Here is a 26,846-nt window from a genome sequence, read left to right on the forward strand (position 1 = left end):
GCTGGGCGGGGCCACTCTGGGTCTGATTTGGTGAACTGAGCCCCTCTGGGTCCGATTTCTTGAGCGGGTCCACGCTGGGTCCGATTTGGAGGCCAGGGTCGATCAGCCTCCAATCTGGAGGCCGGGGTGGCTAAGCCTCCGATTTGGAGCCTGGGGTCACTCAGTTTTCGATTTGGCGCGCTGGCCCTTTAAGAATCACTTTGGCGCGTCGGCCGTTTTAGAGACAGGGTGGCTCACTGGGCTTCTAAATCCACTTTGGCACACATTCTCTCTCAGGGGCATGCGTCATGTGATGAGGCTAGATTTGCATTTGTGCTGTGGGTTTCGCTTTAAGAGCTGATATTATGTGCCAAAAGCTCTGTCCTGGGGGCGTCATGTGACGTTCGTAGGCGTTGGCATAGTAAATGGGTGTGCCTGCGCATATCAATGAGCTTTACTGCCATTTGAATTGCCTCAGGGCACGTTTTAAGTTGCCAATTGAAAAGCATTGAGACACGCATTCCAATGACGGGGAAAAAAAATTTTCAAACGCAAATTGCGCAAAAACTACAAATCCGATTGACACGAAAAATACTTAGCACACCTCTCGTGGACGCTGGCTTCGAAACAACACCTCAACGGAGTCTGTGCGTGTAGCGGTTCGGGCCGCATTAATTGCGGAAATCAACTGAATAAAAAGAAAAAGTTAGCAGCGTTCGGATTACAACATTAATACTAGATGTGTATTTCCTGAAGGAAGTACAGATAGTGGTTTGAAATGGTGCCCGGGCTGCCCCTTTAAGAGAGACTTGCCTGCTGCCCCTGCAAGACTTTCAACTCAGGATCCGTTTTAACTGTGAGTGCCTCTCAGAGGCCACTTTGGCCTCATGGTCTGATTTTGTGGGTGGGGCCCCTCAGGGCCTGATTTTGTGGGTGGGGCCCCTCAGGGTCCGATTTTGTGGTTGGGTCCCCTCAGGGTCCGATTTTGTGGTTGGGTCCCCTCAGGGTCCGATTTTGTGGCCGCGGCCCCCTCAGGGTCCGATTTTGTGGCCGGGGCCCCCCTGGGTCTGATTTTGTGGGCGGGGCCTCTTAGGGTCCGATTTGGTGGGCGGGGCCCCACAGGGTCCGATTTGGTGGGCGGGGCCCCACAGGGTCCGATTTGGTGGGCGGGGCCCCACAGGGTCCGATTTGGAGGCCGGGGTGGCTCAGCCTCCGATTTGGAGGCCGGGGTGGCTCAGCCTCCGATTTGGAGGCCGGGGTGGCTCAGCCTCCGATTTGGAGGCCGGGGTGGCTCAGCCTCCGATTTGGAGGCCGGGGTGGCTCAGCCTCCGATTTGGAGGCCGGGGTGGCTCAGCCTCCGATTTGGAGGCCGGGGTGGCTCAGCCTCCGATTTGGAGGCCGGGGTGGATCAGGCTCCGATTTGGAGGCCGGGGTGGCTCAGCCTCCGATTTGGAGGCCGGGGTGGCTCAGCCTCCGATTTGGAGGCCGGGGTGGCTCAGCCTCCGATTTGGAGGCCGGGGTCGATCAGCCTCCGATTTGGAGGCCGGGGTGGATCAGCCTCCGATTTGGAGGCCGGGGTGGCTCAGCCTCCGATTTGGAGGCCGGGGTCGATCAGCCTCCGATTTGGAGGCCGGAGTGGCTCATTGTCCGATTTGGAGGCCGGGGTGGCTCAGCCTCCGATTTGGAGGCCGGGGTCGATCAGCCTCCGATTTGGAGGCCGGGGTGGCTCAGCCTCCTATTTGGAGGCCGGGGTCGATCAGCCTCCTATTTGGAGGCCGGGGTCGATCAGCCTTTGATTTGGAGGCCGGGGTCGATCAGCCTCCGATTTGGAGGCCGGGGTCGATCAGCCTCCGATTTGGAGGCCGGGGTCGATCAGCCTCCGATTTGGAGGCCGGGGTCGATCAGCCTCCGATTTGGAGGCCGGGGTGGCTCATTGTCCGATTTGGAGGCCGGGGTGGCTCAGCCTCCGATTTGGAGGCCGGGGTGGCTCAGTCTCCGATTTGGTGTGTCAGCCCTTTAAGACTCATTTGGGTGCGCTGGCCCTTTAACAATCACTTTGGCGCGTTGGCCCTTTAAGAGCTAGTTTGGCTCACTGGGCTTCTTTTAAATCCACTTTGGCGCACACATTCTCTCTCAGGGGCATGTGTCATGTGATGAAGCTAGATTTGCATTTGTGCTGTGGGTTTCGCTTTAAGAGCTGATATTATGTGGCAGAGGCTCTGTGCTGGGGTTCAAGTGAAGTTCGTAGGCGTTGGCATAGTAACTGGGTCTGCCTGCGCATATCAATGAGCTCAACTGTCATTTCAATCGCCTCAGGGCACGTTTTGCCATTTCCTATTGAAAAGCATTGGAGACAGTGCATTCCAATGACGGGAAAAAAAATTTTCAAACGCAAATTGCGCAAAAACTACAAATCCGATCGACACAAAAAATACTTAGCACACCTCTCATGGACGCTGGCTTCGAAACGACACCTCAACGGAGTCTGTGCGTGTAGCGGTTCGGGCCGCATTAATTGCGGAAATCAACTTAATAATAATAATAATAAGAAGAAGAAGAACTAGATGTGTATTTCCTGAAGGAAGTACAGATAGTGGTTTGAAATGCTGCCCGGGCTGCCCCTTTAAGAGAGACTTGCCTGCTGCACCTGCAAGACTTTCAACTCAGGATCTGTTTTAACTGTGGGTGCCTCTCAGGGGCCACTTTGGCCTCAGGGTCCGATTTTGTGGGTGGGGCCCTCAGGGCCCGATTTTGTGGGTGGGGCCCCTCAGGGTCCGATTTTGTGGCCGGGGCACCTCAGGGTCCGATTTGGTGGGTGGGGCCCCTCAGGGTCTGATTTGGTGGCCGGGTCCCCTCAGGGGCTGATTTGGTGGGTGGGGCCCCTCAGGGTACAATTTTGTGGCCGGGGGCCCCTCAGGGTCTGATTTGGTGGTTGGGGCCCCTCAGGGTCCGATTTTGTGGGTGGGGCCCCTCAGGGTCCGATTTTGTGGCCGGGGCCCCTCAGGGTCCGATTAGGTGGGTGGGGCCCCTCAGGGTCCGATTTTGTGGCCGGGGCCCCTCAGGGTCTGATTTGGTGGTTGGGGCCCCTCAGGGTCCGATTTTGTGGGTGGGGCCCCTCAGGGTCCGATTTTGTGGCTGGGGCCCCTCAGGGTCCGATTTGGTGGGTGGGGCCCCTCAGGGTCCGATTTGGTGGGTGAGGCCCCTCAGGGTCCGATTTGGTGGCCGGGGCACCTCAGGGTCCGATTTGGTGGGTGGGGCCCCTCAGGATCTGATTTGGTGGCCGGGTCCCCTCAGGGGCTGATTTGGTGGGTGGGGCCCCTCAGGGTCCAATTTTGTGGCCGGGGCCCCTCAGGGTCTGATTTGGTGGTTGGGGCCCCTCAGGGTCCGATTTTGTGGGTGGGGCCCCTCAGGGTCCGATTTTGTGGCCGGGCCCCTCAGGGTCCGATTTTGTGGTTGGGGCCCCACAGGGTCCGATTTTGTGGTTGGGGCCCCTCAGGGTCCGGTTTTGTGGTTGGGGCCCCTCAGGGTCCGATTTTGTGGCCGGCACCCCTCAGGGTCCGATTTCGTGGCCGAGGCCCCTCAGGGTCCGATTTCGTGGCCGGGGCCCCTCAGGGTCCGATTTTGTGGCCGGGCCCCTCAAGGTCCGATTTTGTGGCCGGGGCCCCTCAGGGTCCGATTTTGTGGGTGGGGCCCCTCAGGGTCCGATTTTGTGGCCGGGGCCCCTCAGGGTCCGATTTTGTGGTTGGGGCCCCTCAGGGTCTGATTTTGTGGCCGGGTCTACTCGGGGTCCGATTTTGTGGGTGGGGCCCCTTAGGGTCTGATTTTGTGGGTGGAGCCCCCTGGGTCCATTTTGGTAGGCAGGTCCACTCTGGGTCCGATTTTGTGGTTGGGGCCCCTCAGGGTCCGATTTTGTGGTTGGGGCCCCTCAGGGTTCAATTTTGTAGGTGGGGTCCCTCAGGGTCCGATTTTGTGGCCGGGGCCCGTCAGGGTCCGATTTTGTGGCCGGGGCCAGTCAGGGTCCGATTTTGTGGGTGGGGCCCCTCAGGGTCCGATTTTGTGGGTGGGGCCCCTCAGGGTCCGATTTTGTGGGTGGGGCCCCTGAGGGTCCGATTTGGTGGGTGGGGCCCCTGAGGGTCCGATTTGGTGGGCGGGGCCCCTCAGGGTCCAATTTTGTGGTTGGGGCCCCTCAGGGTCCGATTTTGTGGTTGGGGCCCCTCAGCGTCCGATTTTGTGGTTGGGGGCCCTCAGGGTCCGATTTTGTGGTTGGGGGCCCTCAGGGTCCGATTTTGTGGCTGGGGCCCCTCAGGGTCTGATTTCGTGGTTGGGGCCCCTCAGGGTCCGATTTTGTGGCCAGCGCCCCTCAGTGTCCGATTTCGTGGCCAGGGTCCCTCAGGGTCCGATTTCGTGGCCGGGGCCCATCAGTGTCCGATTTTGTGGCCGGTGCCCCTCAGGGTCCGATTTTGTGGGTGGGGCCCCTCAGGGTCCGATTTTGTGGGTGGGGCCCCTCAGGGTCCGATTTTGTGGCCGGGGCCCCTCAGGGTCCGATTTTGTGGTTGGGGCCCCTCAGGGTCCGATTTTGTGGCCGGGTCTACTCAGGGTCCGATTTTGTGGGTGGGGCCCCTTAGGGTCTGATTTTGTGGGTGGAGCCCCCTGGGTCCATTTTGGTGGGCAGGTCCACTCTGGGTCCGATTTTGTGGTTGGGGCCCCTCAGGGTCCGATTTTGTGGTTGGGGCCCCTCAGGGTTCGATTTTGTGGGTGGGGCCCCTCAGGGTCCGATTTTGTGGGTGGGGCCCCTCAGGGTCCAATTTGGTGGGCGGGGCCACTCTGGGTCTGATTTGGTGGGCGAGGCCACTCTGGGTCCGATTTCGTGGGCGGGGCCACTCTTGGTCCGATTTGGATGCCAGGGTTGCTCAGCCTCCTTTTTGTAGGCCAGGGTCTATCAGCCTCCGATTTGGAGCCTTGGGTCACTCAGCTTTCGATTTGGTACGCCGGCCCTTTAAGACTCATTTTGGTGCGCCAGGTCTTTAAGAATCACTTTGGCGCGTCGGCCCTTTAAGAGCCAGGGCTTCTAAATCCACTTTGGCGCACACATTCTCTCTCAGGGGCATGTGTCATGTGATGAAGCTAGATTTGCATTTGTGCTGTGGGTTTAGCTTTAAGAGTTGATATTATGTGGCAAAAGCTCTGTTCTGGAGATGTCATGTGACGTTCGTAGGCGTTGGCATAGTAACTGGGTCTGCCTGCGCATATCAATGAGCTCAACTGCCATTTCAATCGTCTCAGGGCACGTTTTAAGCTTCCCATTGAAAAGCATTGACACAGTGCATTCCAATGACGGGAAAAAAAATTTTCAAACGCAAATTGCGCAAAAACTACAAATCCGATCGACACGAAAAATACTTAGCACACCTCTCATGGACGCTGGCTTCGAAACGACACCTCAACGGAGTCTGTGCGTGTAGCGGTTCGGGCCGCATTAATTGCAGAAATCAACTTAATAATAATAATAATAAGAAGAAGAAGAATAAGTTAGCAGCGTTCGGATTACAATATAGTGGTTTTTTCAAACCACTATAACTAGATGTGTATTTCCTGAAGGAAGTACAGATAGTGCTTTGAAATGGTGCCTGGGCTGCCCCTTTAAGACAGACTTTCCTGCTGCCCCTGCAAGACTTTCAACTCAGGATCCGTTTTAACTGTGGGTGCCTCTCAGGGGCCACTTTGGCCTGTGGGGCCCCTCAGGGTCTGATTTGGTGGGTGGGGCCCCTCAGGATCCAATTCGGTGGCCTGGGCTCTTCAGGGCTTGAATTGGTGGATGGGATCCGTCAGGGTCCAATTTGATGGGCGGGGCCCCTCAGGGTCCGATTTGGTGGGTGGGGCCACTCTGGGTCCGATTTGGTGGGCGGGGCCACTCTGGGTCCGATTTGGTGGGCGGGGCCACTCTGGGTCCGATTTGGAGGGCGGGGCCACTCTGGGTCAGATTTTGTGGGCGGGGCCCCTCAGAGTCCGATTTGGTGGGCCGGGTCCCTCAGAGTCCGATTTGGTGGATGGGGCCCCACATAGTCTGATTTGGTGGGTGGGGCCACTCTAGGTCTGATTTTGTGGGCGGGGCCCCTCAGGGTCCCATTTATTAGGCGGAGCCCCTCAGAGTCCGATTTGGTGGGTGGGGCCCCTCTGGGTCTGATTTGGTGGGCGGGCCACTCAGGGTCCGATATGGTGGGCGGGGCCCCTCTGGGTCTGATTTTGTGGGCGGGGCAACTCTGGGTCAAATTAAGTGGGAGGGGCCACTCCGGGTCCGATTTGGTGGGCGGAGCCCCTCAGGGTCCGATTTGGTGGACGGAGCCCCTCAGGGTCCGATTTGGTGGACGGAGCCCCTCAGGGTCCGATTTGGTGGGCGGGGCCACTCTGGGTCCGATTTGGTAAGCGGGGCCACTCTAGGTCCGATTTGGAGGCCGGGTGGCTCAGCCTCCGATTTGGAGGCCAGGGTTGATCAGCCTCCGATTTGGAGGACGGGGTGGCTCAGCCTCCGATTTGGAGCCTGGGGTCACTCAGCTTTCGATTTGGCGCACCGGCCCTTTAAGACTCATTTCGGTGCGCCGGCCCTTTAAGAATCACTTTGGCGCGTCGGCCCTTTAAGAGCCAGTTTGGCTCACTGGGCTTCTAAATCCACTTTGGCGCACATTCTCTCTCAGGGGCATGCGTCATGTGATGAAGCTAGATTTGCATTTGTGCTGTGGGTTTCGCTTTAAGAGCTGATATTATGTGGCAGAAACTGTGTCCTGGAGAGGTCATGTAAAGTTCGTAGGCGTTGGCATAGTAACTGGGTCTGCCTGCGCATATCAATGAGCTTAACTGCCATTTGAATCGCCTCAGGGCATGTTTTCCCTGTGGCAAAATTTTCCCATTGAAATGCATTGAGGAAAATGTTTTTTTCAAACGCAATTTGCGCAAAAACTACAAATCTGATCGACACGAAAACTACTTAGCACACCACTCGTGGACGCTGGCTTCGAAACGACACCTCAATGGAGTCTGTGCGTGTAGCGGCTCGGGCCGCATTAATTGCGGAAAATCAACTGAATAAAAATAAGAAGAAGAAGCAGAAGAAGAATAAGTTAGCAGCGTTCGGATTACATGATAGTGCTTTTTTCAAAGCGCTATAAAAAAAGTTTCCATCTTCTTCATTCAGTCTGTCCTTGAAACTCAGACCACACTCGGATGTCATCCAAGTGCAGTATGAATTTTTTCCATTGACCGATTGACATGAATGGCTGAGTGCGATCTGATAATCGGATGCAACTTGTGCATGCTGTGATTTTTTTCCATATTTTTTGGAAATGAGCACAGCTCCATAGAATAACGTGGGGGTGGTTGCTCTCCGTCAAAACCACGAATAACACTTGTCTGATTATTATGGTCTTGTAATCGAGCTCTAAACTTATCCAAGAACCATATTGGAGTTTCTATTGAGAGCCTTTATCTGTCTTTATAGTGGGAACTTCCATTAAGCACCAAGACCCAATTAATGGGCAGCCCAAAAGGTTTTAATGATCAGGGCCAGATAAAGTTCATGCAATGGGAGTGAGTAAAGAGCAATCATTCAGGGGCGGACATAGAGGTAAAAGGGCCAATTTCCACCTCCAAAGCAGAAAGCAGCTTCTGTCACAGCCACATAGAGGGGTGCATTATGATGAGTTCTTGGACTGTAAATAGCCCATATATAGTTCTTGCACAGGGATCTCCTTCTGTCTGTGTCTGCCCCAATATTATATAGGGAATACTTAGTTGTACTAGTGTTGGCCACCTTTGGTGAAAGTTTGGCTACTCATGAAAGTCTGGTCTTTCCTCTGTTACATCTGTACTGACTAATCACCTTGTTACCAGATAATAATTCATACAATAAAGCCCCTGAGATGGACACCCCATAGGGCCCATGACCAAGGGTGGAGGACATATGGCATATTAGTGACATCAGTCTCAGTTTTAGGCAGTATGATGTCCTCCTCGTTTCCCCCTTTCATTACGACTTGTTTCCAAGATAGGGTTATTCATTCTTGTTTTCTGCTCCAGACGTGACTCACAACTTGTATTCTGCACATAAAGCATAGCGTCCAACAATAGAAACAACAGAAAGCAACCTCAGAAGCCAAACTTAAATCAAACTTCTGAATGATTGTGTGAATATTCCAGTACGCTTATTTTCTAACTTTCCTTAAGATTACACATAAACTTACATCATACATGTGAGAGCTCAAGACTGCCGCACCATTCCACAAATTCCAGGACTAAAGTCATCTCAAGGAAAACCGACTCCGCTCTAATTAAAGAGAGCACAAGTGTATTCTCTATTTTTGGGAACTCTAATGCAGTGAACGGAGAGAGACATGCGAGTAGAGCCACCTCTTCAGTCACAGCGCCCTTTTCCTGATTCTGTCAATGTTCAGTTAAACAATACAGCCCATGCTTTAAGGCCTCGTTCCTAACTGATGTGAACGGATGCCACCGGATCCGCCGAATGAAGAATTTTAAAGGAACCGCTGCCCGGGAAGGAGAAAGAGAGGAGAGAGAGAGAAGGGGAGAGAGAGAGAATTTTTTTCTCTGTCCGTCAGAAATGATTTCAGGGTTAAATTTCCTCCTGACTTCATTCCTCCGGGCATGCGCTGTATAAAAATGCGGATCCTGCAGTAAAAAAAAACGTTACATGGTCCGTCCAGGCATCTTGGCGGACGCAAAAAAATTGACGGATCCGCAAAAAAACGGATCCAACGGATGGCCATCCGTCAAGATCCGCCGGTAATGCAAGTCAATGGGGGAAAAAACGGATCCGCCAAAAAAAAATGGCGGATCCGTTTTTTTGCAAAAACGGCGGATTTTGACTGATGGTCAAAAACGGAAGTGTGAAACAGGCCTAACCGGGAAGTATGAAAATTGCATACGAGTGATCATGTAATTGCTGCTGGAACCAGCAAGCAGAGCCAAATCCTCACAGTGAGTATATTACACGCTGTTAGGACTGGGCATACTAAAGTGCTTAATGTTAAGATTAGGGGTTTCCAGATTTGTGATGCATTCTCACAGCGCACGCACTACATGCTGTCAATATTCTCCCGTGACGGCGGCAAGAGCAGACAGTAATGTAGTTTGCAAGTATGCAATTTCCATACTTCTAGCCACATTCAAGTTAGACGTGTCTAGCCTTTCTCATAGAATCATAGAATCATAGAATCATAGAATCGTAGAGTTGGAAGGGACCTCCTGGGCCATCTGGTCCAACCCCCTGCTCAAAGCAGGATTCGCTAAATCATCCCAGTCAGATGTCTGTCCAGCCTCTGTTTGAAGACTTCCATTGAAGGAGAACTCACCACTTCTCGTGGCAGCCTGTTCCACTCATTGATCACTCTAACTGTCAAAAATTTTTTTCTAATATCTAATCTGTGTCTCTTCCCATTCAGTTTCATCCCATTGCTTCTAGTCTTTCCTTGTGCAAATGAGAATAAAGTTGATCCTTCTACAATGTGACAGCCCTTTAGATATTTGTAGACAGCTATTAAGTCTCCTCTCAGTCTTCTCTTTTGCAAACTAAACATTCCCAAATCCTGCAACCTTTCCTCATAAGACAGGGTTTGCAGACCGGTCACCATTCTGGTCGCTCTTTTCTGAACTTGCTCCAGTTTGTTGATGTCTTTTTTAAAATGTGGTGCCCAAAACTGGACACAATATTCCAGATGAGGTCTGACCAAAGAGGAGTAGAGGGAAATAATGACTTCACGTGATCTAGACTGTATGCTTCTGTTAATACATCCTAGAATTGCATTTGCCTTTTTTGCTGCTGCATCACACTGTTGACTCATATTCAGTCTGTGATCTATTAGTATACCCAAGTCTTTTTCACATGTGCTGTCACTTAGCCCTATTCCTCCCATTCTATATATGCTTTTTTCATTTTTATTGCCCAGATGTAGTACTTTGCATTTCTCCCTGTTAATTCTCCCTGTTAATTCACTCCTGTCAATTCACTTGTATTGAGTGTAGCCACGCATGTCTAGTTGGCACATGACTGCATGTATGCAAAGCGCAGGTTGCATGACCTCCTGCCCTCACCGCCGGCACCCAAGAATCCTGACAGTGTGCAGTGCATTTGCTGTGAGAATTAAGAAGTCTGCAGTCACATAGAATGACTGCAGACTCATCACCACTTGGACAACACTTTTAATGCGTATATCATAAATATAAATGTAGTAAAAGTTAACTTGCCAGACATCACAATGCTTTATTAGCATAACTATGTATGACATAATTTTAGAAGTTATGGATTGCTACATGTGTATAGGATCAGAACCAATAACACCATAAGAACACATCACCAGAACCACTAGTAGTATAGAAATACATCACCAAAACTATTATCAGTACAGAAATACAGCATCAGAACCAACATCAGTACATGAACACATCACCAAACTTAGTACAGCAATCGATTGTAATTTCAGGTCAGCCCTATATACAATTGTATCACATGAACCTAAGGCTGTGTGCACACGCTGCGGATTTTGCTGTGGACCCGCAGCAGTTTCTGCTGCGGTGTACAGTACAATGATTCCCTATGGGAATCAAAAACCGCAGTGCAGACGGTGCGGAATTTTCCGCGCGGATTATCTGCGGTTTTCAATCCGCAGAAAGAATTGACATGTCAATTCTTTCTGCGGATTCTCCTGCGGTTTGCCATCTCTTCCATTGAGGAGATGAAAAACCGCAGGGCAAAACCGCAGAGCAATCCGCAGGTAAAACCGCAGGTCTTTTGACCTGTGGTTTCACCTGCGGATTGTACAAAATCCGCGCGGATGAATCCGCACCTTTTCCGCAGCGTGTGCACACAGCCTTAAGCTCCCGGTACAATATGTCCTTATCAATGGTAAGGTGATACTAGGAGTTGTTCTTATCAGTCTTCATCAGATCAAAGAGGAATCACAGTTCTGAAGACGTTAGCATCACAAAGAAACATTTACATCCAGGTACGTTATAGGTGGCATCTTCACTGATTGGAGTCATAATATTTTTTTTCTTCATCGTGTTCAGAGGCCATGATGACTTTTCACACACACAGCTCATATTTGCAGACTTCCATCTTCTCCGGTATTGTGCAGCACATCTCGACCCGGAGACCTTAAGCAGCGTCGGACTGGCCCACTGGAGAAGCGGAGGATTCTCTGGTGGGCCCTGGCACCTGCTGGCATACAGGGCCAGCAGTTGCCTAGGGCCCCCGCTGCTCCAGGGGCCCCCAGCCAGTGGTGTGTCGCACACCATGCAGCAGCTATGGGGGCCCCTGCCAGCGGAGCAGCAGCGGGTGTCAGGAGGCAGGAGCCACTGTCCCCGCTGCTAAAGAGAAATGAATATTCACTGCGAAGCAGTGAATATCATTTCACAGTCTCCACCCCCAGAGGCCCCGCCCCCAGCCCAATAAGCCGCTCTGCATCTGTAAATCAGGCCGGCGCCGCCCTCAGTCCCCTCTGCTCCTGACTCACAGCCAGTGCGTGATGACGTCACTACATCGCGCACCCGCTGTGTGTCTGGCAGAGGGGGCAGCTCCTGACACTGAAGCCGGGATCAGCGTGGGAGCGAGGAGGAGAGGTGAGTATTGTGGTTTGTTATTTTATATCTCTATCTCTATATCTATCTATCTATCTATCTATATATATATATATATATATATATATATATATCTATCTCTATCTATTATCTATATCTATCTCTATATCTTTCTATCTCTACATCTATCTATCTCTATCTATCTCTATCTATTATCTATATCTATCTATCTCTCTATCTCTATATCTATCCATTATCTATCTCTCTATCTATCTCTATATCTATCTCTATATCTATCTCTATATCTCTTTCTATCTATATCAATCTATCTCTCTATCTATCTATCTATCTATCTATCTCTATATCTATTTTTCTATCTATATCTATCTCTATATCTATCTTTCTATCTATATCTATCTATCTCTATATCTATCTTTCTATCTATATCAATCTATCTCTATATCTATCTATATATCTATCTATCTCTATATCTATCTATCTATTATCTATCTATCTATCTCTCTCTATATCTATCTATCTCTATATTTAACTCTATCTATCGCTCTATATCTATCTTTATCTATCTCTATATCTATCTATTATATATAACTATCTATCTATTATCTCTATCTATCTATCTCTCTATCCATTATCTATCTCTCTGTCTATCTATCTCTATATCTATCTATCTCTATATCTATCTCTCTATATATCTATCTCTATATCTAACTCTATCTATCGCTCTATCTCTATATCTATCTTTCTATCTATATCTTTCACTATATTTATGTTTTATATCTATCTATCTATCATCTCTATATCTATCTCTATATCTATATATATATATATATCTATCTCTATCTATCATCTCTATATCTATCTCTATATCTATCTATCTATATCTATCTCTTTCTATATCCAACTCTATATCTATCTCTATATCGCTCTATCTCTATATCTATCTTTCTATCTATATCCATCTAACTCTATATCTCTATATCTATCTATCTATCTATCTATCTCTATATCTATCTATTATCTCTAAATCTCTCTATCTCTATATCTACCTCTATATTTATCTATTATCTCTATATCTATCTCTATATCTATCTCTCTATCTCTATCTATCGCTCTATCTCTATATCTATCTTTCTATCTATATCTATCTATCTCAATATCTATTAGCTCTATCTATCTCTATCTATTATCTCTATATCTATCTATCTCTATATCTATTTTTATTTATATCTATCTATCTATCTATCTATCTCTATATCTATATATCTCTATCTATTATCTATCTCTATCTCTATCTATCTCTATATCTTTCTATCTATAGCTATCTATCTCTATATCCATTATCTATTTTCTATCTATCTCTATATCTATCTATCTATCTATCTATCTCTATATCTATATTTCTATCTATATCTATCTTTATCTCTATCTCTATCTATCCATTATCTACTATCTATCTCTATATCTATCTATTTCTACATCTATCTTTCTATCTACAGTATATCTATCTAAATCTATATCTATATATCTATATAGCATTATACCCTATGAGAGGGCTATAGTCTATGAGATGGCTGCATTATATTATATGAGGGGGCAACATTATACTCTATGAGGGAGGCTACCCCAACTCCTGCTACATAATTAAGATTTGTACTACCTTATATTATACCCTGATATTAGTGTGTTTTACCACACAATTGGTGGTCTTGTATTTATCTCTATGTAGCTACATAGTGGGTCCCAAGAATGATTTTCTCTGGTGGGCCCAAGGTGTGCCAGTCCCACACTGACCTTAAGAATAGCCGGGGGATTGTAATGCCTCTGAATAAAAATATCTGCCCTATACTATGCCACTAAATAAATAATTGCCACTCATTGAGTTCCCTGCACAAAATATGATGCCACACTGTTCCTCTTATGGTACATGCTCTCCACACTACCCTATCTTTTCCATACTGGACACCGTCTTCACAATGTCCTCTCAAACTGTGTTCTGCCATTGTGCCCAGTCTCTATACTGTGCCCCCTCATCATATCATACTCCTCCCTCCTCGGCATTCTGTCCCCTCCTTGCCGTGCCCTCACACTGTTCCCCCATGCTGCCCCTCTCTATACAGCCCCACACACTGCCCAGTCTCTATTCTATGCCCCTTCACAATTTTATCCCCCCCATAATATCTCCTCACACTATTATCATCAATTTTCCTCACACATTTCCCCTCCTTCCTCATACTATTGCTTCACAAATTTCCCCCCTTTGCTCTCCTTAATGTCTTTTCATTCATCCCCATACAGATTCCACACCCATTCCCTCACACTCCTCATACTGTTTCTTCACATATTCCACACTCCTCATACTGTCTCCTCACAGATTACACTTGCTCCCCAAATTGTCATACTGTCTCTTCACAGACCCCCTCGCTCCCAAACTGCCATACTGTCTCCTAACAGGTCCTTCTCACTGTCCATACTGCCATATTGTCTTATCACAGGTCCCCCTTATTCCCATATACTGTCTGCTCGCAGGTCCCCTTCACTTCCCATACTGACAAACTGTTTCTTCACAGGTCTCACTTGCTTCCCAAACTGCCATGATGTCTCCTCACAGGTTCCTCTCACTCATCATACTGTATCTTCACCACTTCCCCTCCCCTCAAACTGTGTCCGCAGTCACCAATTCCATCCCCAGCTTCTCTTTTTGTGTCCACACCAATTTCCCCTTGGTCCTCATACTGTGTCTGCAGCACCAATCTTTCCCGCTCCTCATACTGCGTCCGCAGCACCAATCCCACCTGCTCCTCAAACTGTGTCCCTAGCACCATTCTTTCCTGCTCCTCATACTGTGTCAGAAGCACCAATCCCCTCCACTCCTCATACTGTGTTCACAGTACCAATCCCCCCCACTCCTCATACTCTCTCTACACCAATCCCATACCCACTCCCTATAATATCTCTCCCCCCAGCAATACATTTTTGGTCTCTTCAGCTCCAGGGGAGCATTTACCTAACCGATGTTCACCTCAATTTTCTAACACCGCCCTGACCCTGAAGTGCCGGCGATCAAGACTTCAACTGTACTTGTGTCTGAAAGGCGCAAGCACAATTGATTGCTGGGAGCTGGCGCGCAGCACCCCCTGTTCAATCTCCCATGCCAGCTGTGCCTGGGGCAAATACCCCGCTCACCCCACATAGATACGCCCCTGCTTTTAGTTAGTTGTTCCATTAATTGATCTATTTTCAGCAGAATAAAAGTTTGGGTTCACCTGAAATGTTGCACATGAAATAATAAAAACAAGTACTATACTAATGCTTTTGCTTCTTTTGCAACTGGCACCATGATACTGTGAAGTAGGAGGCAACAGCTGGGAAGAAATGTAAACTCTGCAGCTGATCAGCAGCCATCGTTCGGCAGCAGCGCTCCCGTGACGCCCTGGATGGATGTTGTTCCCAGCTAAGGATGCAGCACTGAGTACAGAGGAGCAGAACTTGCCCAGAAAGCTGTTTTTTTTCCCCACCTCCATTCAGGGATCATAGTAAAGGGTTATCCTATAATGGACATCCCCCTCAATGTACAGTACCTTTCATTAATTTAGGCCCTACTGCCTGTTTCTCTGTAGGATTAATGAGGTTTTTCAATACATTTTTTTTTTTAAATCAATGGCTTTTCAGAGCAGAAGCGACACTAAGTACTGGAGGGAAGTCATATGTCGCGGGATTTAGGATTACAGCATAAAGAATATATAATAATATATAAAACAAGCAATAATTTGTGTCTATAAGTTCTTAAAACAGTTTGTACATTTTATCTGTTTTTTGTTTTTTTTCATAAGTGAGTTGGGCACTACAGTGCCTGACACGAAAATATCCACAGCTGCAGGGGAAAAAGCAGCTGTCCTTTTCCAAGCAGCTGCCTTGGCACCATCCGAACCATTGAGGGGTATTCCTCTATCTGATGATGCAGCCCATTTAGTGACATCCTTCAGCAGCTGCTGTGCCTTCCTGTTTTACCACAACCCTCCAGCTCCAACAAAGTTTAATCAATGTTGGAATGATATTTGTCTTCAACTTCTACCAGGTATAGTTTTTATTTACATGCTAAAATGAGATCTGTTACCAAATTTCACAATACAGACTGTATAGATTATTATATAACTCTCTTAGAACTAATTCAGATGATGTATTTCCTTTCAAAATCCATGTCAGAATGTCTGTATAATCCTTTTCTGAAAGTTTAACTCAATCTCCACCCACTTACCCTGATTGACATCTCCTCAGTGTCCCTCCTCCCTGCTGAGATCTCACACTACTCGGTATAAGCTGCAGCTGTCAGTCAGGCTGGGTGGGCAGAGACTGAATACACTTGAACTCAGGAGAAATTTCATTCTATAGCTGGACTCATAAAATGCACATCTTAATATAAGGATCTAGTCTGACATGGATTCTCAAAGTAAACACACCAGTGGTATCAGGTCTAAGAGATCTACTTAATAAAGTATGCAGTTTTGTAATGTGAAATCTTGTGATAGATGCTCATTAGAAGAGTGTTGTGGTCATTTTCCTTAAGATGTGCAATAAATGTCAGACCATTGGAGGTCCAATTCTCAGCACCTCCTCGATGAGCTGATCAAAAGGACCACAGCTCTCTGGTTGGATGACTTTCTCTTCCAATCACTAGACCACTGCAGCCAATCACAGGCTTTAGTGGTCAGGTAACCAAAGAACAATACACCATTGTACATACCAGCTGAGAGGCCAGTGCTGGATACATGGGGATTGCAGCCAGTCATTTCATCATTTTATTATATTAAGACCATTCTTCGTGTTTCAAAAAAAAATTATCAAACAACCCCTTTAAGGAACAGATTCTGACACTATCAGCAGGTTCAGACAATATTATAGGGGATAACTTACTAATTGCATCCGCACCTGAACTCTATTCAAGACAGCACTATGCTGAGGCTGGTTCCCAGGTTCCTGAGCCCCATTCTTGGGATTCCTGGGGGTCTCAATGGTTGGATCCTCCAAGATCACCAAGTTATTTCCTATCTCATAGATCGGAGATAACATACTCTCTTGGGAATAACCCTTTAAACCCTTCCTGACATTGGACATACAGGTACTGGTCGGGTTCCCAAGTATGGTGTGGGCTAAGTAACTGAGCTTGCACCATATTCGGAGGTGTTAGTGTTGTTTCACAAACGGAATCCATCTCTTACAGCATCTAGTGGAACGGAGTTCTGTTTGCTGCTGTTAACAACTTAGATGCTGCTTTCAATCTATGAGAGGGAACACAATGTTGCATATGCCCATCACCCTCTGTCCCACCCTGCAATGCAGGGCTGGGATTCTAATGGGTTGCAAAGTCCACCAAGAGCCTTCTGAAGGCATCCGTCCCTGCCGTGACAGCACTGTGAAGACCAGCCTGCCGCTGGGCTTCATAGGAGACTGTGATTTTATAATATAAGAAATAATAAATTTTATTTCTATAACTCCGACATATTCCGCAGCACTTTACATTTCAGAGGGGACTTGTACAGACAATAGACATTACAGCATAACAATAATCATATAGATCATAACAGATACCAAGAGGATTGAGGGCCCTGCTCGCAAGCTTACAATATATGAGAAAAAGGTAGACACGAGAGGTGGGTGGTAACAATTGCCCTGATTGTTTGGACCAGCCATAATGTTAAGTGTGTAAAAGTACAGACACAGAGGGCTAATGGATGCATAAAGCATGTGGGAACATGATACAGGGAACCTGGTTATGGTAAAACTTTTGGCTGTGCCACACAGGGATAGATTAGGTTAATGTGTTGAGGCGATAGGCCAGTCTGAATAAATGCGTTTTAAGGGCACGCTTAAAATTGTGGGGATTGGGGACTAATCGTACTGACCTGGGAAGTGCATTCCAAAGAATTGGCGCAGCACGTGTAAAGTCTTGGAGACGGGAGTGGGAGGTTCTGATTATTGAGGATGCTAACCTCAGGTCATCAGCAGAATGGAGGGCGCGCGTAGGGTGGTATACTGAAACAAGGGAGGAGAAGTAGGGTGGTGCTGAGCCATGGAGGGCTTTGTGGGTGAGGGTAATAAGTTTATACTGAATTCTGGAGTGGATGGGTAGCCAGTGTAATGACTGGCACAAGGTAGAGGCATCGGTGTAACGATTGGTGAGGAATATGATCCTGGCTGCAGAATTCAACACAGATTGGTGGGGGGAGAGTTTGGTAAGAGGGAGACCGATTAGAAGAGAGTTACAATAGTCAAGACGAGAATGAATAAGAGAAACAGTAAGAGTTTTTGTGGAGTCAAAAGTAAGAAAATGTCGAATTCTAGAAATGTTTTTGAGGTGCAGATAACAAGAGCGAGCCAGTGATCGTATGTGAGGGGCAAAGGAAAGCTCGGAGTCAAGTATGACCCCAAGACAGCGGGCCTGTTGCTGGGGAGTAATAGTGGAACCACATACGGAAATGGCAATGTCGGGTATAGGTACATTAGTAGCGGGAGGAAACACAAGGAGTTCAGTCTTTGACAGGTTCAGTTTCAGATAGTGAGGACATGATGTTAGACACAGCATTTAGACAATCGCCGGTGTTTTCTAGAAAGGCTGGTGTGATGTCAGGAGAAGCGTATAATTGGGTGTCATCTGCATAGAGATGGTACTGGAAACCAAATCTACTGATTGTTTGACCAATAGGGGCAGTGTACAAGGAGAAGAGGAGGGGGCCTAGAACCGATCCTTGAGGAACCCCAACAGTAAGGGGAAGATGAGAGGAGGAGGAGCCAGCAAAAGATACAGTAAAGGAGCGGTCAGAGAGATAGGAGGAGAACCAGGAGAGAACGGTGTCCTTGAGGCCAATGGAATGGAGCATGGTGAGGAGGAGCTGATGATCCACAGTGTCGAATGCTGCAGAGAGATCCAAGAGAATTAGCATGGAGTAATGACCATTAGATTTAGCTGTTAGCAGATCATTAGAGACTTTAGTGAGGGCAGTTTCAGTGGAGTGTAAAGAGCGGAAACTGGATTGGAGAGGGCCAAGAAGAGAGTTATCAGAGAGATAGCGGATAAGACGGGAGTGGACCAGGCGTTCCTGGAGTTTAGAGATGAAGGGAAGATTAGAGACAGGTCTATAGTTAGCGGCACAGTTTTGGTCGAGGGATGGTTTTTTAAGTAGTGGATGTATGATGGCATGCTTAAATGAGGGAAAGATACCGGAAGAGAGAGAGAGGTTAAATATTTTAGTTAGGTGAGGGGTGACAGCAGGGGAAAGGGACTGGAGTAGATGTGACGGAAATGGGTTACTGGTGCAAGTAGTTGGGCGAGAAGATGCAAGGAGCCTGATTACTTCTTCTTCTGTGACTGGTTCAAAATCAGAGAGTGAGCTAGATGCAGTGGGGGAGGGAGGACAGTGCATGGTATGAGGTGATCGGGAGATAATTTCCTGTCGGATCTGGTCAATTTTTTCATTTAAGTAATTGGCCAGATCGTCAGCTCGGAGCTCCGTGGTTGGGGCCAGTACTCTTGGGTTGAGTAGAGAATGAAAAGTGTCAAAGAGACGTTTATGGTTATTGGACAGTGAGGTAATGAGGGTGTTGAAATAGGTTTGTTTTGAGTGGTGAAGGGCAGTGTTGTATGTTCGAAGCATAACTAAGGCTATGTGCACACATATGCAGAAAATTTCTGCATAAAAACAGGACTCCTTTCCAGAAAATACACGTTTTTTTTCCGCGCGTCCCCAGACACATAAAAAATAGCCAGAAATGCGGAATTTACTGCAAAATTAATGAGCAAGCTGCGTTTTTTACTGCGAAGCGTTTTTTTCACGGTAAAAAACGCATCAATATGTACAAAAAGAGCAAAGTGCATTAAAATGAATGGGAAGCTTCTTTTAAGCGTTTTTTCAGCGGATTTTTTGGTAAATCCGTAGGAAAAACGCGAAAAAAACTGCTGTATGTGAACACAGCCTTATAATGGATGAAATCTTCGTGTAGATTGGATTTTCTACACAGACGTTCGGCGCACCTGGAGCACCGCTGCAGGAAACGTGTTTGCAGGGTGTGCCAGGGTTGTCGCCATCTGTGTCGTGTTGTTCTATGTATAGGGGGTGCAAATTCATCCAGGGCACTTTGAAGTGTTTCATTGTAATGCTTCAATGCAGAATCAGGACATGAGAGGGAGGAGATAGGGGCCAATGAAGACTGCAAGTTCTTCATAAATTTCTGGGTGGCCTGGCAGTTTTTGATAGAGAATGAAAGAAGGTTGTGGTCAGAGAGATTTTCACTATATGTTGCAATATTATTGTATTTGGGTACATAACACAATTGATCAGACAATCTCCGGCTCTAACCCCCAAAAGGGAAGAAAATATAAAATAAAATAAATGTTTTTGAAAATTAAAAAAAAATTATTAACAATTGGGCTCACCCTCATTTTGATCCCAATAAAAAAAATAATAAAATAAACAAATTTGGTATTGTCGCATGTGAAAAACTATGTTCTACCAAAATATAAAAATAACCCATTCGGTAAAAACAATAAAGAAAAAAAAATAAAAATGCCAGAATTGCTTTTGTTGCGGTAACACTGCAATATGACCATATGCATTATATCTACCCAAATTCATATCATTAAAAAAGTTACCTCGCAACACAAAAAACAAGCCCTCATGTAGCTCTGTTGAAATTATTGACATAAAAATGAACACATTATGGATTTTGGAAAAAGGTGACATAAACCAAATTAGGTTTTTTTTCACAAATTGTTGAATGTATATTTCACTACTTGAATTACTGAACTGAGCCAAAATCTTGAGCTGCGCATGCGCCGCCTCCGGTGCCATTTTATTGAAGTCCTGCACACAAGACACCGGCTCCTACTTTTTCTTGAATTATAAAAAGGATGCAAGTCAATGAATAATCAGTGGGAAGCAGGGTAACCAGATCGCAGGGGAGCGCAAAGGAAAGGGAGAAGTTTGAAAGGTTTTCTTCTTAAGTTCAACTAGGCGTTTCAACGGATAACCTCCGTCTTCATCAGGTGACTTCATTCAGCCAGGCGGCTGGGCAGCATGTTAATGTCATATCAAATGGGTTGTCTTGCTGACATAAATTTGTTTGTATGTTTTCCAAATGGAAATGAATAAAACTTTTATGAAAATACATTAATGTCGTGTTCGGTTCATTCACTAGGTCAGCCTCCTCCTGCATCACATCACCAACACAGAGCGGGGCTGGAGGGTAAGTTCTCTGCCGGTGCCGAGACTAATGGTGCAAGTGCAGTTTCCTGGACCACAGGACTAAATACGGGACATTATCAGTGCAGAAATCACAATAAAATAGATAAGTAGGTTTTTTATTATTTCCATTTGTAAAACATGCAACTACCATTCCAATAGCCCCTTCATCAGCCAGTGATGTTTTTCACCCTAGTACCAAGTGCAAGTTTTATTTCTACGGGGCTCCAAGCTGCCGCATGTCACTTCCAATCCATGAACTGAAGCACAAGAATGAGATGAACAGAATGCTGTGGTTTGAAAGTCGATATATGCTTCTCCTTATTGAGTTGTACTGACATGACTCATTTTTTTTTCAAGATTCCCATACCCCAATGTTTAGGCTTTTAGGAGATTGTTTGAAATGTTGAAAAAGTTTGAGGCACGTCGGAGACACTTCCGGTGACATGTCATTTCATCCAAGTCTAAGCAGTCAGGTAATGAGGAATAGGACCCCATTGATTAAGGCTGCTGAAGTAGTCTGCGCTGGATCAACGGGGTTAGAGCTGGTGACTTTGACTTATTTTATTATTTTTAAAACCAATTCTACATTTTTGTTACATGTTGGGAATCTCCTTTAACTTTGATTTTCACTTTAAATGGCTGATAAAGATTCTTTAATGTTCCCACACCTTATCGCTGTATGCTTATTGGATTTCCGATGTATGCCACCAATGGTTGCCACTGTATAGGTGTATAGTGCCATCTGTTATTTATAGGCTCCTATATGGCAGTAAATGATTTTATATTGGATGCTCCTTTATGAAAAAAGCGCAGTCTGCTGCATTATTTCTTATTGCCATAAAAATATACTGACATGTATACCGGCCCAACACCAGGAAAGATCTTTGAACAAATTATTAAACAACATGTATGTCAGTACCTGGATAAGAATGAAGTGATTAAACAGAGTCAGCATGGGATTGTAATTAATAAGTCATGTCAGACTAACTTAATTTCCTTCTATGACAGAATCACTGACTGGGTGGATCAGGGAAATGCTGTAGAAATAGTATATCTTGACTTCAGCAAAGCATTTGACAAAGTATCTCACACAATCCTTATTGAAAAAATGACTAGGTATGGAATAGACAAGGCAACTGTTAGGTGGATTCATAACTGGCTTAGTGATCGGACCCAAAGAGTGGTCGTAAGTGGCTGCACATCCAGATGGAAGAACGTCTCAAGTGGGGTACCACAGGGCTCTGTCCTGGGCCCTGTATTGTTCAACATCTTTATCAATGATTTAGATGAAGGAATTGAGGATAAACTGATTAAATTTGCTGATGACACAAAGCTAGGAGGGATAGCTAATACTAGAGAAGAGAGAGAGAGGATTCAAAAAGATTTAAATAAACTGGAGTAGTGGGCAGCAACTAACAGAATGGTTTTTAACAGGGAAAAATGCAAAGTACTACATCTGGGCAATAAAAATGAAAAAAGCATACACAGAATGGGAGGAATAGGGCTAAGCAACAGCACATGTGAAAAAGACTTGGGTATACTAATAGATCACAGACTGAATGTGAGTCAACAGTGTGATGCAGCAGCAAAAAAGGCAAATGCAATTCTAGGATGTATTAACAGAAGCATACAGTCTAGATCACGTGAAGTCATTATTGCCCTCTACTCCTCTTGGTCAGACCTCATCTGGAATACTGTGTCCAGTTTTGGGCGCCACATTTTAAAAAAGACATGAACAAACTGGAGCAAGTTCAGAAAAGAGCGACCAGAATGGTGACCGGTCTGCAAACCATGTCTCATGAGGAAAGGTTGCAGGATTTGGGAATGTTTAGCTTGCAAAAGACAAGACTGAGAGGAGACTTAATAACTGTCTACAAATATCTCAAGGGCTGTCACATTGTAGAAGGATCAACTTTATTCTCATTTGCACAAGGAAAGACTAGACGCAGTGGGATGAAACTGAATGGGAGGAGACACAGATTAGATATTAGAAAAACTTTGACAGTTAGAGTGATCAATGAGTGGAACAGGCTGCCACGAGAGGTGGTGAGTTCTCCTCAATAGAAGTCTTCAAACAGAGGCTGGACAGATATCTGTCTGGGATGATTTAGCGAATCCTGCTTTGAGCAGGGGGTTGGACCAGATTGCCCAGGAGGTCCCTTCCAACTCTACGATTCTATGATTAACAGAGGCTGAAGGCATACGCTGTTGGTTCCTGTCTTAGGTATGGGGGCCTATGGCATCGGCAGACATGGACAGAAGAGTGGCCCATGTGCAAGAACATTATATTGTTTGTGACAGAAGCTGGTTGCTGCTATGGGATGACAGTGGCCCTCTTACCATTTGGACCACAGGTTGTACCAATGGTTTTTCCACCCTTGGCCTATGAATGGCAAAAGTATAATGCAAAAACAATATACAAATATCCTTGAAGGGAATCTGTCAGCAGGATTTTAGTATCTAATTTGAGAGCAGCATAAAGTAGGGGCTGAGACCCTGAGTCCAGCGATGTCATTTACTGGTCTACTTGATGTCCTTTTGAAAGAATCGCTGTTTTATCTGCTGCAAATCTAGCAAAGCTCAGAGTGCTGAGCTCTGCATAGACCCCCACACCACTGATTGGCAGCTTTGTGTGTGTACTATGCACACTCTAGGGGCAGGGTTACACAAGGCAGTGACTAGGAGGCACATGCCGCCTAGTCCTGTAGTGATAAACTCCTGCTGATAAAACACTGATTGTATTTAAACAGCAACACAGCCTAGTAAGTGACACATCACTGGAATCAGGGAGTCAGCCCCTACATTATTCTGCACTCAGATTACATAGCATAATTACTGACAAAATTCCCTTTAAAAGCATTAGCCATCAGTCATAGCACCAAGCTAAAGTACCATTCATCAAGCCAATTACAAATTAGCATCAGTAAGTGGAACCATTGTGTATACTACATATAAACCGTACATAAGCACTGTATGATATACAAGTCTGTTCATAACCCTGAGCCTTACTCTACAGCTTTGTCTTAGTTTGTTGAACGCAATCTGAGCAAAAGCCCCAAGTGTTTTGTAAATATTTAAAATTACAGAAAAGTTTCCACTTCTGCTTTTGAAACTACAAAAGTAGAAAAACAGGAGACCACCGCTCTAGCACAGCAGCAGTGTAACGTGCAGGTCTGTCAGGCAATGGAACCGTTAAACAAAACAAAAAAGTAACAAAATGTCAATCTAAGTGTAAAAATAAACAAAAAAAATTGCAATATTCCTATTGCAGAGCAGCTGATAGCCACATACACCATAATCACTGCCTGCTTTCCTGCAAAGAAGGTTCCGTTCTTAAACGGGTAGTCCACTATTAGGACAAGCCCTTGTTGATCAAAATGTTTGACCCCCACAAAATAATAAAGCCTATACTTACCTCCCGTGCCGGTGCCGTTCTACAATATTTGGATGGAATAAAACTAACTTTATTAACCATGTAATGTAGACAAAGCAGACATGTAATCCACAGACAAAAAATGCTGCAAAAAAATGATAAAAAGAAATACAGTGAAAACGCCACAAAAAAATACAGCGAAAACGCTGCAAAACATGAACACAGCATTGCTACTGCCAAGAGAGCAGGTCTTGGCTGCAGAAATGTTGCATGTGAACATAACCATAAGGCTACATTTGCATGATGAGCTTTTTTTGAGTTTTTGATTCTGTAGAATTTCTGCACCTACTATTTATATTAGGTCACTTGTGTTTTTTTTATTGCGCTTTTTGCGTGCGTTTTTTTAACATGCGTTATTATCTTGCTTTCGACGCTGCATTTTTTTGTCTCTGTTTGATTTGTCGTGCTTTAAATAAAGCTGTTTTATTTTTGATAATTCTCTGGTATTATCATAGAATGTATGATATCAAACAAAGTAGTATTTTACAGTAATGATAATATCTAAAATAAAGTAAATGCCTTCTCTATTCAGAAAATCACTGCAGATCTAACTCCTGGAACCTTCAGGGATCATCTGTTAATTCTTGGGGAAATATTTAATGCTGGCCATTTAAATGAATAGCGATCATCTAATACGTGGATCGTCTAAGTTGGACAAAATGGCAGCTGCTTTTATTTAGGTAAAACACTGTATAAAAGTGCGAACACCCTATTATGTCCCCCATTCCTTAATAGAGGGTCTCTATTAGTTCCAGCAGGAGGCAAGTTTTTAGGGTTTATACAGCGTATACGAGATCTATCTGATATTTTATCAGATGGCACTTGGACCATACTGTTATACTATGTGGCGGCGCAGATCTGCGTTTTTTTCTCTCATGACAGTTAGGCATGCAAAAAAAATTGCCTTATTCAATTTGCAGCGCGAATCGGATACCTCTCATCCATTCACGTCTATGGGTGCGTGGAAAACATTGCACTGCACTCGGATGACATCTGAGTGCAGTTTGATTTCGCACACAATGGAGAAGATGGAAAAATCTTGTTCTCCATCATCTCGACACCTGTGCTAAGATTCTCTCATCACGCCAAGCTGTCACTCGGATCAGAGTTTGATCGGAGTGCCATTAACATAATCAATCCGATTCTCTCAGAAGAGTGAATCTACTCTCGTGTGACCCCCGGCCTCAAATCAACTCTCCCCCTGTCTTCAATGGGAACAATATGACCAAAATCGTGACCTCACATCATCCTGTGAAGTTTCTGAAGAATGGCACATATACAGTAGTGTAAACAAATAACTGGAAAAAGTTGGAAACGTGTCGGCTAAGTGTCTCTATCAATGATCAGGTCTCCAATAGCCAAAAAAATGATCACTAGTCAACACTTACGTAAGGATCAGAGGAAAAGACTGCAATTATTTGTTACATCTGGCGAGAAAACAAAAATGACAGTTTATATAAAGAAAAAGTGAAAAACTTTTTCTTAACTACTGAGTACGGTAGCAAAATGTCTCATTGAGGAAGAAGAGATACAAATCTTAACGGAAGGCGAATCCGCAGGAAAAAAAGTCAGGAAATGCAAAGAAAACATAAGAAGCAGAAAATTGAGAAGAGTGCACTGAATGGGTGAAAGAGCGCACAATAAGTAACTAATGCAAAACAAGTGACAAAAAGTTATCAGCAAATACCTACAGAGGATTGTCCTGAGTGTGGCCTGAGGAAACTGTAATTGTTACTCTGCAGTAGATGACATGGCAGTGCAAGACAAGTAGCATAAAAGGAGATTAATTCCAGGGATCTGACAGCCTGGCTCAGCGTATTAACATCCCACTACCACACCCAGCCCAGAGCAGCACATCCACAGCAGCTCTCAGAGCCACTGTCTTGTTGTCACTTACTGGCAAGGAGGGAAGATGGTGAGGACTCCTTCCAGATGTTGCTCTGTGTCTCTCCTGGATTGTTCCAGTCACCGGCAGTTGTGTCTTGTTTTCCAGACTTCTCCTAGAGTTCTGCAAAAAAAAAAAAAGAAAATTCTGACTTCCCCTCAGTCCGGAAACATTGAAGTGATGCAACAGTTCCCACATGTGGCTGTTCTGAGCCTGAGCTATAAACCGCATCTGGATCAATACAGGATGAATGGCGGCAATGAATGGCTCATGTTTTCTGCTTCATATCAGGATGGACTAAAGTTAGCACAAAGGCGCTACTATTCTTCTCACTGTTTCTTCTCATCCTCTTACGGGTTCTGTAAACAAACTCTAACCTTAAAGAACAAAGATCTGCTCGTGTGTCGCATATACGGCTTCATAAGCCAAGGTTTCGGGTTTTGTTTCTATAGGATGGGTTTTTTTTTTCTTCCACATGTCGAAAAATGCAAGCGTCCAGATGTTAGCAAGGAGTGGATGGAAAAATATTGTTTTCTCGTTTCATTCCGCTGCTTTTCTCGCGTTGTGTGTTTTAGGGCACCCTTATGTTTTTTGGCATTGCACCGTGTTGTTTTTCTTGGCTTGTTTTCCTAAATACCACCCAAAAGCAACATTTTTATAGGATATTTCATATCTCCATCACATTTGTGTAACTGCAGTTTCTCCA

The 26,846-nt window shown here is 45.6% G+C and overlaps 1 protein-coding gene across 1 annotated transcript in view; it reads right to left on the reverse strand.

Moving 5' to 3' along the window:
• WIPF1 (WAS/WASL interacting protein family member 1) overlaps window positions 1-26,261 on the reverse strand; it is a 100,514-nt gene extending 74,253 nt beyond the window's left edge. The window contains exon 1 of the mRNA XM_073545929.1: window positions 26,153-26,261. The gene's annotated coding sequence lies outside the window, so the exon portion shown is untranslated. The remainder of the gene's footprint in view (window positions 1-26,152) is intronic.
• Window positions 26,262-26,846: the final 585 nt, after the last annotated feature.

This window comes from Dendrobates tinctorius, unplaced genomic scaffold, assembly GCF_039654945.1.
Source record: "Dendrobates tinctorius isolate UK_male_01 unplaced genomic scaffold, ASM3965494v1 ptg000143l, whole genome shotgun sequence".
NCBI lineage: Eukaryota > Metazoa > Chordata > Amphibia > Anura > Dendrobatidae > Dendrobates > Dendrobates tinctorius.